General features: G+C 39.3%; 1 long non-coding RNA gene across 1 annotated transcript in view; it reads left to right on the top strand.

The window, feature by feature from the left end:
* The first annotated feature begins 7,924 nt into the window (after positions 1-7,924).
* LOC140736576 (uncharacterized) overlaps positions 7,925-14,169 on the top strand; it is a 92,721-nt gene continuing 86,476 nt past the window's right edge. The window contains exons 1-2 of the long non-coding RNA XR_012100977.1: positions 7,925-8,062; positions 8,287-8,364. This is a non-coding gene — a long non-coding RNA (uncharacterized lncRNA). The remainder of the gene's footprint in view (positions 8,063-8,286; positions 8,365-14,169) is intronic.

Here is a 14,169-nt window from a genome sequence, read left to right as displayed (position 1 = left end):
TAGGATCAGGAAAGTAGGGGGTCAGCTCCATAATTACTATACCCCAGGGTATGTTGGTGGCCTTTTGGGGCATTAGGAAGTTGGTGGACTAATGTAGCACACTAGGCAGCAACTGGTGGGCTGAGAATTCTGGGTATTGTAGCGTTACATGTGTGTAGTATGGAGGTGCATCTGTGGGGGTTATACTTGCCTGCAGGACAAATGTCACGGCGTTGTGTCTTTCAAGGGGTGGATGCTATAGTAAGTGTCTTATCTTACCTGTTCATTGAAAGCCACTCCCTGTGCTAGCTAGGGACTGGCCTGTTTAAGAAGTATTACAACCCTTCCACAGGTTGCCATTTGACACCACAGCACCGGCTGATGATGTCACGGTGCCAATAGAGTAAAATCTAGCATGCTGAAAGCACCGTCTCTTTTGCTTTGGTGGGCTGGGGGTCATGACCAGTGTCCTGGGAACAGTGGAAGTGTGCTGCAGTGAGAGAAACCCTGAGTATACATTTAGATAAGCATTCGGAACTGGGTGTAACTTGACGTGTTTACTGATGTTTATTGTCTGTCTTGTCCTGTAAATAAATAGTTAGCTTACTTACCGTTAAATCATTGAAGTCACTTTCAATGAAAATCATTGAAAGTGAAGTTGAGATAAATCTGAAAATATCAAAAGATTCAGAGGTAAGCATCAACAAAGTGGCAAGCGAATGATCAGACACATTCTAGAAAAAACAAACTAAAAAATAATAAATGATAGCTGTCAGTATGTTAAGACTGTTGCTGCCCTTATACTTCAAACAAATGTACTTTGCTGACATATTTCCAGAATTATGTTCCCAATGAAGGGTCTCGGCCCGGAACATCAACTGTACCCTTTTCCATTGATGCGGCTTGGCCTCCTGAGTTCCTCCAGCATTTTGTGTGTGTTGCTCGGATTTCCAGCATCTGCAGCTCTTCTCTTGTTTGTGATTATGTTCCATTGTTATTTTTGTCAAAATATGCTCACCATTGTTCCAATGAGCTAAAGTCTGTAATAATCCGTCTTTGTATGCATGCGCAATATCCTAAGATAGGATTTTTGCAGTCAGTAAAACTTTAATAATCTGAAATATTTCTCCAAATTACAGTTCATCATATGTGATGGTCAGTTCAGCTGCAGCTCTTACCTGTATTTCATACCTTTTTGTTGTTCTCTGTCCGTCCTCAATAATCTATAAACCAGATAGCTCTGGGCTCAGGAGATATGGTTTGTAAAGTGAAGTTACCATGAGACGTTGTGATATGCATCAGCCAAACATAAGACAATGGGGCTGTCAATTCGCAAACCACCAGTGACTCAGATCACAGTCCTCACCCAATCTCACTGCAGCCCAGATCGAGAGTTACAAGAGTTTTACAGCACAGATATGCTGACTATTTACACTAATGCAATGTGCTTGCATTAAGCCCAATTTGTTCTACACCAATCCAATCCTAGTACCAAATCCAGTGCCTTTTAAACATTGTAATTGTACCTGTCTCTACCACTTCTCTAGAAGCTGGATCACATAAACAACCATCCTCTTACGTGAAAACCTTAGGCATTAAATTTCTCCCTTCACACCTAAATCCTATGCCCTTAGCTTTAGATTCCCCCACTCTAGGAAAATAGACTTGCTCTACCCCACTTATGCCCCTGATAATTCTATAAACCTCTATATGATCAGCCCTCTATGTTCTATTGAGAATAAACCTATCAAATCATTACTTATAAGTAAAGCCCTCCATTACAAGCAATGAATCTCTTCTGCACTATGTATAATGTTTCCTGTAATGTGGAGACCACAAATGTTCACAATATGACCACACCAATCCTTTATACAGCTGCAGCAAGGCATCCAACCCACTACCCACTCCATCTGCAAATCCACTTTCAGGGAGCTAGGAGCTTAGGCCCAAGGGTCCTCTGTATAACTCTACTCTTGAAATCTCTGACATTTACTGTCCCAAAATGGATTACTTAACACTTGTCTAGATTAAATCCCACCTGCCACTGTTCTGTCTAACTTTTTGTGTCTCTCTGTATCTTTTCACTACTTTCTTCACAATGTACTCGATCAATGTGTGTGTGTGTGTGTGTGTGTTGTCAGTAAGCTTATATTCAGTCACCTTCATTCCCATCCATGTCATTTATATATATATGATAAACAACGAGGACCTCAGTACCAATCCCTGTGGTGTACCGCTAGTTTCAAACATCCAGTGAGGAAAGTGCCCTGACCATCAGCTTCTGCCTCCCATCACCAAACTAGCTCTGGATTTAGCTTGCCAACGTACCTTGGATCCCTTGTGCCTTAACCTTCTGGACCATGTGGTATTCAGTCAAAGGCCTTGTGAAAATCCACATAAACCATGTCTACTGTCCTGCTTTCATTGGTTTTCTTTCATCGCTCTTGGAAATAAAAATAAATAAAGTTGCTATATTGTTTTCTAAAGGCTGTCTGTCACTTTATCTGATGCTTACATAACCGGCTTAGAAGTGGTGGTTTCACAAAGAGATAGTTCATGCAATAGTTTGGTCTGCAAGACTTAGAATAGGTCAGTCCACAGGTAAAGACTTGAAGTCATACTTGGAGCCTTATCAAGCCTACACAAAATCTATAGTAGATTCTAGATCCAACCTAGTGCAGAGTATGACCCAGAATCATTTCCAGAATGGAAGTGGTAATCAGCTCCATAAAAACATGAAAGAATTCAACCATATTGCAGCATCTGATGAGGTTTTAATCGACCTTACGTGTTTTTGGTTTTCAATAGTCTTAACAAGGTTGTTGAACTGATTCTATATATGTTACCTGCTACTATATTTCATTATATATCTGTTTAGAAACTAATCATTCACCGAATAATGACTAGAAAAAAATTCTTGTTTGTTGATTTATAGATCATCCCTTAATGCATCAAATAGAACACATTTATTGCGGTTATGCACACTGTCAAAAGTAAGGAGTCATCAAAAACAGTACAGTTGCAAACTAATATTTGACTTGCATCATTCAATAAATTGACATTTTTTTCTAAGTTCTTCCCTGTTTTTCAAACTCATTAAATCTCCATTTGTTTAGATTGAAATCTGAATAATCCATACTTTGTGTGAGATAACATGAAAAGGTTATTAGTAATAGATAATGTTTCTAGATTTAATTTAAAGGCATTGAGTTAAAATGTTTGCCTTTCAGGTAGAATAAAGGCTTCTTTTAAAACTTCTAGCAGCATTTAAGGAAATTCAAAAACTATCATAGTATTCATGGAATTGGTGACTAAAGTTCCCATTTGACTGAATTAGTTAGACCTTGAGCAGATAGAAGAAAACCAGTGATGAACCTGCCAAAGGGCGGATGAACAAAGCAAACTTCACCTGTCAAGAGTAAGTGACGCACCCACCACTGAATGAGGAGCAAGTTGTGAGGAGGTTGCACTTCAGCCAAGAGCTTGTGACAACTGCACATCATCAATCTTGGCAACTTCTTCATTGTTGCTTCCAAAAGCTTGGGTATCCTAATTTATATAATTTGCTTTGAATGATTAGACCACAGAATCTGACCAGAAAAACTTATGTACTTGCTTAAAGAAATTCAAGTTTATTTTTAATAAATGGTGGGGATACTGGAAATAGGAGATACTATCAGAGACTAACATCTGATGACAACTCACCAAAAAGTTTGCAATGACACCTGACCATCAGAATAATTTGTACCTCAACAGCTAAAGGTGTTGTCTAGTGAAGGTGGCCATGTGCCATCGAGCATTAGCACCAAACTGACCACAGGGAAATGAACCCAACGTGCAAAACAAGATAGATCGTGTAATTCGGAAGGATGGTTTCAAATGTACGTCTAAATGGTTTGGGTTAGAGTTCTCCATCTGCACAGCTGGAAGGCAAGTACACATGTAGAAAAATATTGCTTATTGAAAACTGAACTGCAGAAAGTGAAAACTTGCTAACTTGTTACTTTGTAACATTTGTCAAACTAAATGCAGATTAAACTTTGCACAACCATTAGTTACAGATTCCTGAAATAACAATAATAGATCATATCATCAAACTATATCTTCACTACATATCAAACTAGAAAATAATTAAATGCTGTCAATTAACTTAAATGATAGCATGGAACTTGTGTTAATTTATGTTTATTCATATACCATATAATATTTTCACCTAAATGAAATATTAAATAAACAGCATTTATGTGGTACGGTATTAAAGTTATAATGATTGAAGAAAAAAATAGTAGAAAACAAGAAACAAATTTTCAACAATAAAACTTAACAATTTCCTCACTAATGGACTCTTAACAAAGAACATTGTAGACACACTATGCAAAAATATTTAAGGCAGATAGTGAGAAAAATAGAGCATTTTTGTGAAATACGCACATAAATTAAAGTGTTGTACACATGAACAGTCTCAAGATTCAATGCTGGAGTATCTGAAGTACACAAGTGCCAATAGAACTGTAGGCAATTAAAATCAAATACTTATATAAATCCTCAATGGCTATTACAAGCTACCAAGGGAATAACAGTGCATTTTGTGCTGCCTATTTTATTGCCTGGATGTAAAATACATTAGATTTGGGTAGATTTGCATTAGTGTTGATGCATTTATCGTGTGTCTGCTCTGTCTGCACTCAGAATGACAAGGAGAATAAATGCTACAAGAATATATTTTACAGGCTTTTCTACCAACCTAAAACTTCACTTGTCAAGAGGCTAGAATGGAGAATTAATGTATTAGTGCAGGCATTTATTATTGTTGTCATTCTGACAGCTGGCATATTGGGAGTCTTGAAAAATTTATGTTGTATTAAATTCATCAACCATCTAGAACAAAACAGCACACTTGATTGGCACCCTATCCTCGACTTTAAACACTGAAACCCTCCAACTAGCACAATATCATTGCAATATCTACCGTCTTAAAGACATACCACAGTAATGCCTCATGACTTCTTCAATTGCACCTTGCAACCTACAATCTCTATCAACTAGAAGAGCACTGGCAGCTGCTATACAAGAATACTACCACCTACATGTTTCCCTCCATACCTGGTTCAATTGGACCAAAATCCCCATTCTGTCAGAGTTATTGGATAAAAAATCTGGAATGCCTCCATGATAGTGGCATGGGACACATTTATTTTACAGCCTTTAGTAGAGTATGAAGATGACTCACCACCACATTCCCTCAGAACAAATGATGGCCATATCTAAGGATGAATGAAAAATGTTCTAAGGAGCAAATAAAACTAATTTAGAATTATTGTGTATTTAATACTTAAGTGATGTTTGAGTGATTATATATATAGTTTGATTAAATATTCTTTTTAAGTAATTCATTATGGTTTATACATTAAAATGTTAATTATTATGCTATCACGTGAAACACGCATGTTTCACTTAAAGTAAACAGACTACACCCATATTTTCGGACTTCCATGTTTCCTTGAATTAATTTAATGTTTTGAAGTTACAAAACATAACATTGGCAATGAGGTGTTTTTTAAATGAGTACAAGACGGCTACCAACCTGTTAAAGTGGAGCGAGACATAAGAACTGTAAAAAACGTGCAAGGAGCAGTCGAATTTAAAAGAAACAGCCCAGCACCTGGAGAGCCAGCCTTCAGAAGAGAAGACATAATTGAGTTTTTTTTTTAAATAAAGGCCATAAATGGAAGAAGTCAGGGTCCATAAAGAGTGAGTACTGGGTGATTAAAATCATTTAAAAAATCAGAAATGGCTGGCTACATCAGAAAAGTTGATGAGTTTGATTACACAACAAGTAATTGGCTCATGTATACTGAGCTATTGGAACAGTTTTTGAAGCAAATGAAATAACCAATGAGAAGGGAGTGCCAATTTTGCTAAGTGCATTAGGTTTAAAGGCATACAGTTTGCTTTGAAGTTTGACTGCTCCAACCAAACCATTAGAAATAATCTATGCAGAAGCACTTAGAACTGAAGACATTGCTGATTGCAGAACACTTTAGGTTTCATGAGCAGAACCAAAAAGGGTGTGGAGTCCATTTTGCTGAATTGAAAAGATTGTCTGAGCACTGTCAGTTTGGTAATGGGCTTAACGATACACTGAGAGATTCTTTAGTTTGTGGAATCTTAAAAGGAAGTATTCAAACATGGCACCTAACTGAAGCACAGCTTACTTTCAAAAGAGCAGTAGAAATCACTGTTTCAATGGAAACCGCAGACAGGCAATTGAGTGACAGTCAGGAATGAAAGTGAGTGTGAATAAAGTTGTAATGTCTAAACAGAAATCCCCCTGTGGAAGTTATTGTGGTACTGTGTGGCAGGGGCTCACATTTATCAAACAAATACAGATTTAAAGGTGAAACTTGCAGAAAATGCAACAAAGTAAGTCACATATGAAGATCATGTCAGGCAGACAAAAATAAATGGACTGCATAAAGTAAAGAAAAAGATAGAAAGTCAAGATTCAGTTTTAAAAAGAGCACTAATCTGCACGCTGTTGATTAAAAATCGGATCACGGTGAGTACGACACAGGACTGCGTACTCTAACTAGACAACTCTGGGATGTGGGAAGAAGCTAGAGCACCCAGGTGAAACCCATGAGGTGACAGGGAGGACATACAAACTCTTTACTGACTGAAGTGGGAATCGAACCCTCAATCGTACAGCTGGTGCTGTAAAGCTTTGCTCTAACTGCTACATAATCAGAAATTTGGCAAAAGCAACAATTAGTATTTAATAAAAGTGATCACAAAAATGTAATAAAAACTTATCAGCATCCTTCAGAGGAGGAAATTTGCAATCCTTATCTAGTCTGGCACACGTGTTACTTGAGACCTACCCAATCTGGTCGACTTTTCAATGCCCTGTGAAATGACTCACTCAGCTATACAATCACCATTACATTAACTCAGAGCTAAAATAAAATCAGATATTCCACCTGGCATTGAACTGGACACCAACCTCAGACAGGAAAAAAATAATTCCCTATCCTGTCAACATTGCAATAATCTCACAAACTCCGGGGCTTGGTATTTAAATTGGAAGAACAGTCCCATAGAGTGGTCAAGCAATAGCCCGACGTAATTGTTCTCAAGGAATCACATCTAATAATATGCCACACTCCTCCATCACAATATCTAGAAGCAACTTCCTCTTTTGCAGACCAGATCCTCCGGAGGTGACAGCTTTGGTGGAAGGGATCGCTTGGGATCCTTAATATAGACTCCAGGCCCCAAGATACAATGTGCATCAGGCAAATCTGGGTGTCACCCTATCACAGATATTCTTTATAGCCTATCCATCTCTCCACATCTTAAAAAGAATTTGTTTTCTCACGTTTCTGGTTATAATTAAAGGTCTTTGACTTGGAAGATTATCTCTGTTTCTCTTGCCACAGATGCTGCCTAAACTGCTGACTGTTTTTAGTATTCATTTTTTCCTCGAGGCTTTCAACATTTGCAGTTTTTTAAAAAATATTTAGCATTCATATCATGGTGTGCTGAGTGTAAGCTGCAAGAGTTTTCCAGCACTAGGAAAGGGGAATTTTGTGTAGAAGAGGCCAAAGAAATCAGGTACTTTTCAATCTTTTAATTTTCAGTTTGTGCTAGAAGTGGGAAGATTGTTCCTCTGAGCTCTAGAAGATAAACTTGGCACTTTCCTGTCATCATCTTGTCTCACTTCCCAATTCCAAGACCTCAGTAGAGCAGTGGGAACCAATCCAACTATCATCTTAAGGCAACACAAGTGAATCTGCAGATGCTGGAAATAAATAAAAAAACACGAAATGCTGGCAGAACTCAACAGGCCAGACAGCATCTATTGGAGGAGGCAATAACGACGTTTCGGCCCGAAACATCGTTATTGCCTCCTCCAATAGATGCTGTCTGGCCTGTTGAGTTCTGCCAGCATTTCGTGTTTATTTATCAACTATCATCTCATGTGATTTTGTTTTCAGTTTCTTCCTGATCAGAATAGCTGTGCCTTGGGCATCAGGGGTTTAATAAGACCCGCAATTTGAAATAACTTGGATCACATTTTCAGGTAAGTTTCATGGTTTCTAATACATTCCATATTTATTAAATGAAGAATTGGTTCAAGGTTTAACTGGCTGCATGTTGGATTCACTGTATAGTTGACCCCCTTCATAGGGAGGGTTTGTTATTAGGAAACAATTTATATTGTGACTTTCTGTAATATACTCACATATGTGCCAAGAAGTGTAAGTTGATAAGAAATAAATAAACGTCCCTTTTCTCATTATTCAGGAGGCGAGTTCTAAGTGAAAGCGAATGCTCATCTTCAGCTTGAACTACAAATTGCAGTAGGAACACAGGAACAAACAGGTTTAGCTTGCATATCCTCTATTATTTTACAGTGATGGTTTACTTAAGTGATACAAAAATATATAAATTATACAATGATTCAGTGAGAAGGCGTATTGCGGAATCACAATTTACCGTAAGCATTGATATATTTATAGTAGAACAGTTGAGATTTCCTGTCTGACTTCAAACATGAGCATTGCAGAAACAATTTTTCAGGACAATCTTGTTAGAACAAGGAAAAGATTTTTTGTAGCAGGCTGCCGCAGACTAGATTGAATGGAATGTTCTATATATACACATTCTTCTTAACACATCTAAAATTAACCATCTGATCGAGCTCCAGCGGAACATGGCCATGTAACTGACTTTGTAATAAAGTATAATCATTGAATTAAAGTGTTTGTTTTGCCTTAATAAGAGCTAATCATAACACTCTTCTGCTAATACTTAATTCTATATAGTTGGAAATATTTAAAACATTTAAAATATGTAAATCATCTGGAAGACATTCTGGGCCAGACTTTGTGGTCAGTGGCAATCTGCTTGCTTCCTCTTTGAAAACATCACACTTACCTTAAATGTATTCCCTGCCAGTAACTTCTTGCAAAGCATCAAATGAAGATCTCTTGAGGACAGCATACTGGATGAATGGCTGTAACAGAGCCTACAGAAGCATAGAAACATAGAAAACCTAAAGCACAATACAAGCCATTCGTCCCACAATGCTGTGCGGAACAAATACTTACTTTAGAAATTACTTGGGGTTACCCATAGCCCTCTATTTTTCTAAGCTCCATGTACCGATCCAGGAGTCTCTTAAAAGACCCTATTGTATCCGCCTCCACCACCGTCACCGGCAGCCCATTCCACACACTCACCACTCTCAGCATAAAATCTTACCCCTGACATCTCCTCTGTACCTACTTCCAAGCACCTTAAAACTGTGCACTCTCGTATTAGCCATTTCAGCCCTGAGAAAAAGCCTCTGCCTATCAACACAATCAATGCCTCTCATCATCTTATACCTCTCTATCAACTGTGTAAGTTCCCTCATGTAAAACTGTGTGACTAAAGCCATCCCTCCTGGTTTAGTGGACTAACTAAGCTGTCAAGACAATGATTTTGAATAGTTCTAACTTGCAGGAACATTCAAAAATATTGAAATCTATTTAAAACCTTACAATTCCTGAAAAATTATTTGAATAATTAGAAATTTTGAAAAATTAAACATTACAGGCTAAATAATCTTACGTGTAAATTAAGAGTAGTATGTTTCATATTTCAGTAATATTGCTGTGTGCATACATCTACTGATGCTTCTGGACACATCATCAGTGATGTTCCTGGAATCATCGGGTGTTTCGGGTCTTTCAACATCATACACCCTTCTCCAGGTGACCGAGTTGGGGCTGATCAGACCCCAGCTTGTGTCCCGATGGCTAGCTACACATGACTCCATGGCTCCCCTCTCTTGAGCCACAGCCACCTTGAGGCCCTCTCTGCCGCATCGGTGGTACTGCGGATGGCTCTCCTCTTCCTCTCTCCCTCGATTCCCAAGTTGCTGTAGGCTCTGGCTAAGGAACGGGCCGCGAATCCCCTACAACCAACCTCTACTGGGAGACACCTCGCTCTCCATCCAGCCTGCTGGCAGTTGCTGACCAGTCCTGCATACTTAGATAGCTTCCTTTCAAAGGCCTCTTCCAAGTGATCTTCCCATGGGACTGTCAGCTTCAGCATCACCACCTGCCTCGTAGACTCAGACACAAGGACAATGTCTGGTCGCAGGGTGGTGGCTGCGATATGGTCGGGGAACCTCAGCTGCCTTTCGAGGTCCACCAACAGCTGCATTCATTGCTTGTTCACATAACTCTTTATGGGTTATATATAAGTACGTGAATGGCATACATCATTATGCCACCATGTCATATGTGAGCGCCTCACTGAAGACAAACTGAATATATGTATCCCCACCTCCTGTGTTTTTCTTTGATTAGTTTCTGGGGTTACATTGGTGGCAATGAGGTAGTTGTAAAATGAACCTGAGGTGACTATCTACCTGTTGAAGCACAGCATGTTTTTATTCAAAAGGGACAGATTGTCCTGACGAAGGGTCTCGACCCGAAACTTCGACAGCGCTTCTCCCTATAGATGCTGCCTGGCCTGCTGTGTTCCACCAGCATTTTGTGTGTGTTGTTGTTTGAATTTCCAGCATCTGCAGATTTCCTCGTGATTGTCTAGACTGTCAGGTAGGGCAGGCAGATGATAGGGCAAAATTGTAGCCAGCAGGGTGAGTATCAGTGCATTAGGGATGCAAAATCAGATAGGGTAGAAAGTACAGCACTCAAAGTGTTAGATCTCAATGCACAAAGTGTAAGAAATAAGGTGGATGATCTTGTTGCACTATTACAGATTGTCAGGTATGATGTTGTGGCCATCACTGAATCGTGGCTGAAGGATGGTTGTAGTTGGGAGCTAAATGTCCGAGGTTCCACATTGTATAGGAGGGATAGGAAGGTAGGCAGAGGGGGTGGCGTGGCTCTGCTGGGAAAGAATGGCATCAAATCAGTGGAAAGATGTGATATAGGATTGGAAGATGGTGAATCCTTGTAGGTTGAGTTAAGAAATTGCAAGAGTAAAAGGACTCTGATAGCAGTTATATACAGGCCTCACTACAGTAGTTGGGATGTGGGCCACAGATTACAACAGGAAATAGAAAAGGCATATTAAAAGGGCAATGTTATGATAGTCATGGGAGATTTTAACACGCAGGTCAATTAGCAAAATTGGGTTGGTAATGGATCTCAAGAGAATGAGTTTGTTGAATGTATATCAGATGGTTTTTTAGAACAGTTTGTCGTTGAGCCTACTAGGGATCAACTATACTGGACTGGGTGTTATGTACTGTACCGGAGGCAGCAAGGGAGCTGAAGGTAAAAGAGCCCTTAGGAGCCAGTGATCACAATATGATTGAGTTCAACTTGAAATTTGATAGGGAGAAAGTAAAGTCTGACGTAGCAGTATTTCAGTGGAGTAAAGGAAATTACAGTGGTATGAGAGAGGAGTTGGTCAAAGTAAATTGGAAGGAGCTGCTGGCAGGGATGTCAGCAGAGCAGCAATGGTGTGAGTTTCTGGGAAGAATGAGGAAGGTGCAAGATAGATGTATTCCAAAAATGAAAAAATATTCAAATGTAAAAAATAAAAGAGAGCTGGGAGTGGATACAGGAATGCTAGAAAATGAGGCCAGAGAAATAATAATGGGGGACTGGAGATGGCAGATTAACTAAGTGAGTATTTTGCATTAGTCTTTACTGCAGAGGACACCAGCAGTGTGCCAGATGTTGTCGTGTGTGAAGGAAGAGAAGTGAGTGCAGTTACTATTACAAGGGAGAAGGTGTTCAGAAAGCTGAAAGACCTAAGGGTACACAAGTCACCCGGGTCAGATGAACTGCACCCTAGGGTTCTGAAAGTGGAAGCGTTAGAGATTGTGGAGGTATTAGCAATGATCTTTCAAAAATCATTGGACGCTGACATGTTGCCAGAGGACTGGAAAACTGCAAATGTCACTCCACTCTTTAAGAAAAGAGGAAGGCAGCAGAAAGAAATTTATAGACCAGTTTGACCTCAGTGGTTGGGAAGATGTTGGAGTCAATTGTTAAGGATGAGGTGATGGAGTACTTGGTGACACAGGACAAGATAGAACAAAATCAGCATGGTTTCCTCAAGGAAAACTTGCCTGATGAACCTGCTGGAATTCTTTGAGGACATTACAAGTAGGATAGATAAAGAGGATGCAATGGATGTTGTATATTTGGGCTTTCAGAAGGCCTTTGACAAGGTATCACACACGAGGCTGCTTACCAAAGTAAGAGTCCATGGTATTACAGGAAATTTACTGGCATGGCTAGAGCATTGGCTGATTGGTAGGAGGCAGCAAGTGGGAATAAAAGGATTCTTTTCTGGTTGCCTGCCAGTGACTAGTGGTGTTCCGCAGTAGTCAGTGTTGAGACCATTTTTTTTTTAAATGCTGTATATCAATGATTTCAATGATGGAATAGGTGGCTTTGTTGCCAAGTTTGCTGATGTTACAAACATTGGTGGAGTGGCAGGGTAGCGTTAATGAAACAGGTAGGCTGCAGAAGGACTTAGACAAATTAGGCGAATGAGTTAGAAAGTGGCATATGAAATACAATGTAGGAAAATGCATAGTCATGCATTCTGGTAATAGAAATAAATGTGCAGGCTATTTTCCAAATGGAGAGAAAATCCAAAAATCTGAATGCAAAAGGACTTGGAATTCTTGTGTAGAACGCTCTAAAGGTTAACCCGCAGGTTGAATCAGTAGTGAGGAAGACAAATGCAATGTTAGCATTCATTTCAAGGGGTCTTGAATACAAGAGCAAGGATGTGATGCTGAGGCTTTATAAGGCACTGGTGAGGCTGCAGCTTGAGTATTGTGAACAGTTTTGGTTTCCTCATCTAGGAAAATAATGTGTTGGCATTGGAGAGGGTCCAGAGGCAGTTCTCAAGGATGATTCTGGGAATGAAAGGGTTATCATACAAGGAACATTTGATGGCTCTGGGTCTGTACTTGCTGGAATTTAGAAGGATGAGGGGGGATCTCATTGAATCCTTTCGAATGTTGAAAGGCCTCAAAAGAGTAGATGTGGGAAGGATGTTTCCCATGGTGGGATAGTCTAGGACAAAATGGCACAGCCTCAGAATAGAGGGGTGTCCATTTAACACAGAGATGCAGTGAGATTTCTTTAGACAGAGTGTGGTGAATTTGTGGAATTTATTATCATGGGCAGCTGTGGAAGTTAGGTTGTTGGATTTATTTAAGGCAAAGATTGATAGGTTCTTGATTTGACACAGCATCAAAGGTTACAGAGAGAAGGCCAGGGAATGGGGTTGAGGAGGGGAAAAAAGGACCAGCCATGATTGAATGGCAGAGCAGACTCGATAGGGCAAATGGCATAAATCTACTCCTATGTCTTAATATCTTATATTCTAATGTTTCCGGTTTTTTTTTTAAAGTGCAGCACATATTTCTTTGGAAAGGGAAATATACATGTGAGTTAAAAAAAACAGGCAGAAAATGGACAAAATTCAAGGGTTCATGAACAGTACTGGGTGATAATTAAATTGAATTTGTAAAAGCAGAAATGGCTGGATACATCAGAAAGATAGACATGTTTGATTCCACAACAGATAACTGGATGATGTACACTGAGCAAATAAAGCAGTATTTTGAAGAATACAAAATAGCCAATGAGAAACAAGTGCCAGTTTTGCATAGATGGAAGAGCATGCAGTTTGTTTAGTTTTGTCTGCTCCAACCAAACCATCCAAAATGAGCTTTACTAATATTGCGGATATAATGAAGAAACATTTAGAGCCAAAAGCACTGTTGCATTTCATAAGTGGAATCAAAAAGAAGGGAAGTCTATTACTGCTTATACGGCAGACTTGAAGAAGTTGCCTGAGCATTGTCAGTTCAGTGATGGGCTTAATGATGCAGTGAGAGATCTTTTAGTTTGTGGACTCTTACAAGAAAGCATTCAAAAATGTCTCCTAACTGAAGTGCAACTCACATTTAAAAGAGCAGTTGAAATCTCTGTATCAGCAGCCAGAGATGCAAGTGAGTTGCAGTCTGGAATGAATGTGAGCATGAACAAAATTGCTGTATCCAGATAGAGACCTGCCTGGCCCAACAAATTGTGTTACCATTGTGGCAGTGTCTCACATACACCAGACCAATGCAGGTTTAAAGGTAAAACTTGCAGAAAATACAACAAAGCAGGACCCATACAAAGAACATGTTGG

Source organism: Hemitrygon akajei, chromosome 12, assembly GCF_048418815.1.
Source record: "Hemitrygon akajei chromosome 12, sHemAka1.3, whole genome shotgun sequence".
NCBI lineage: Eukaryota > Metazoa > Chordata > Chondrichthyes > Myliobatiformes > Dasyatidae > Hemitrygon > Hemitrygon akajei.
Note: the sequence above shows the minus strand (reverse complement) of the source record. Positions and strands in the feature narration are given on the sequence as shown.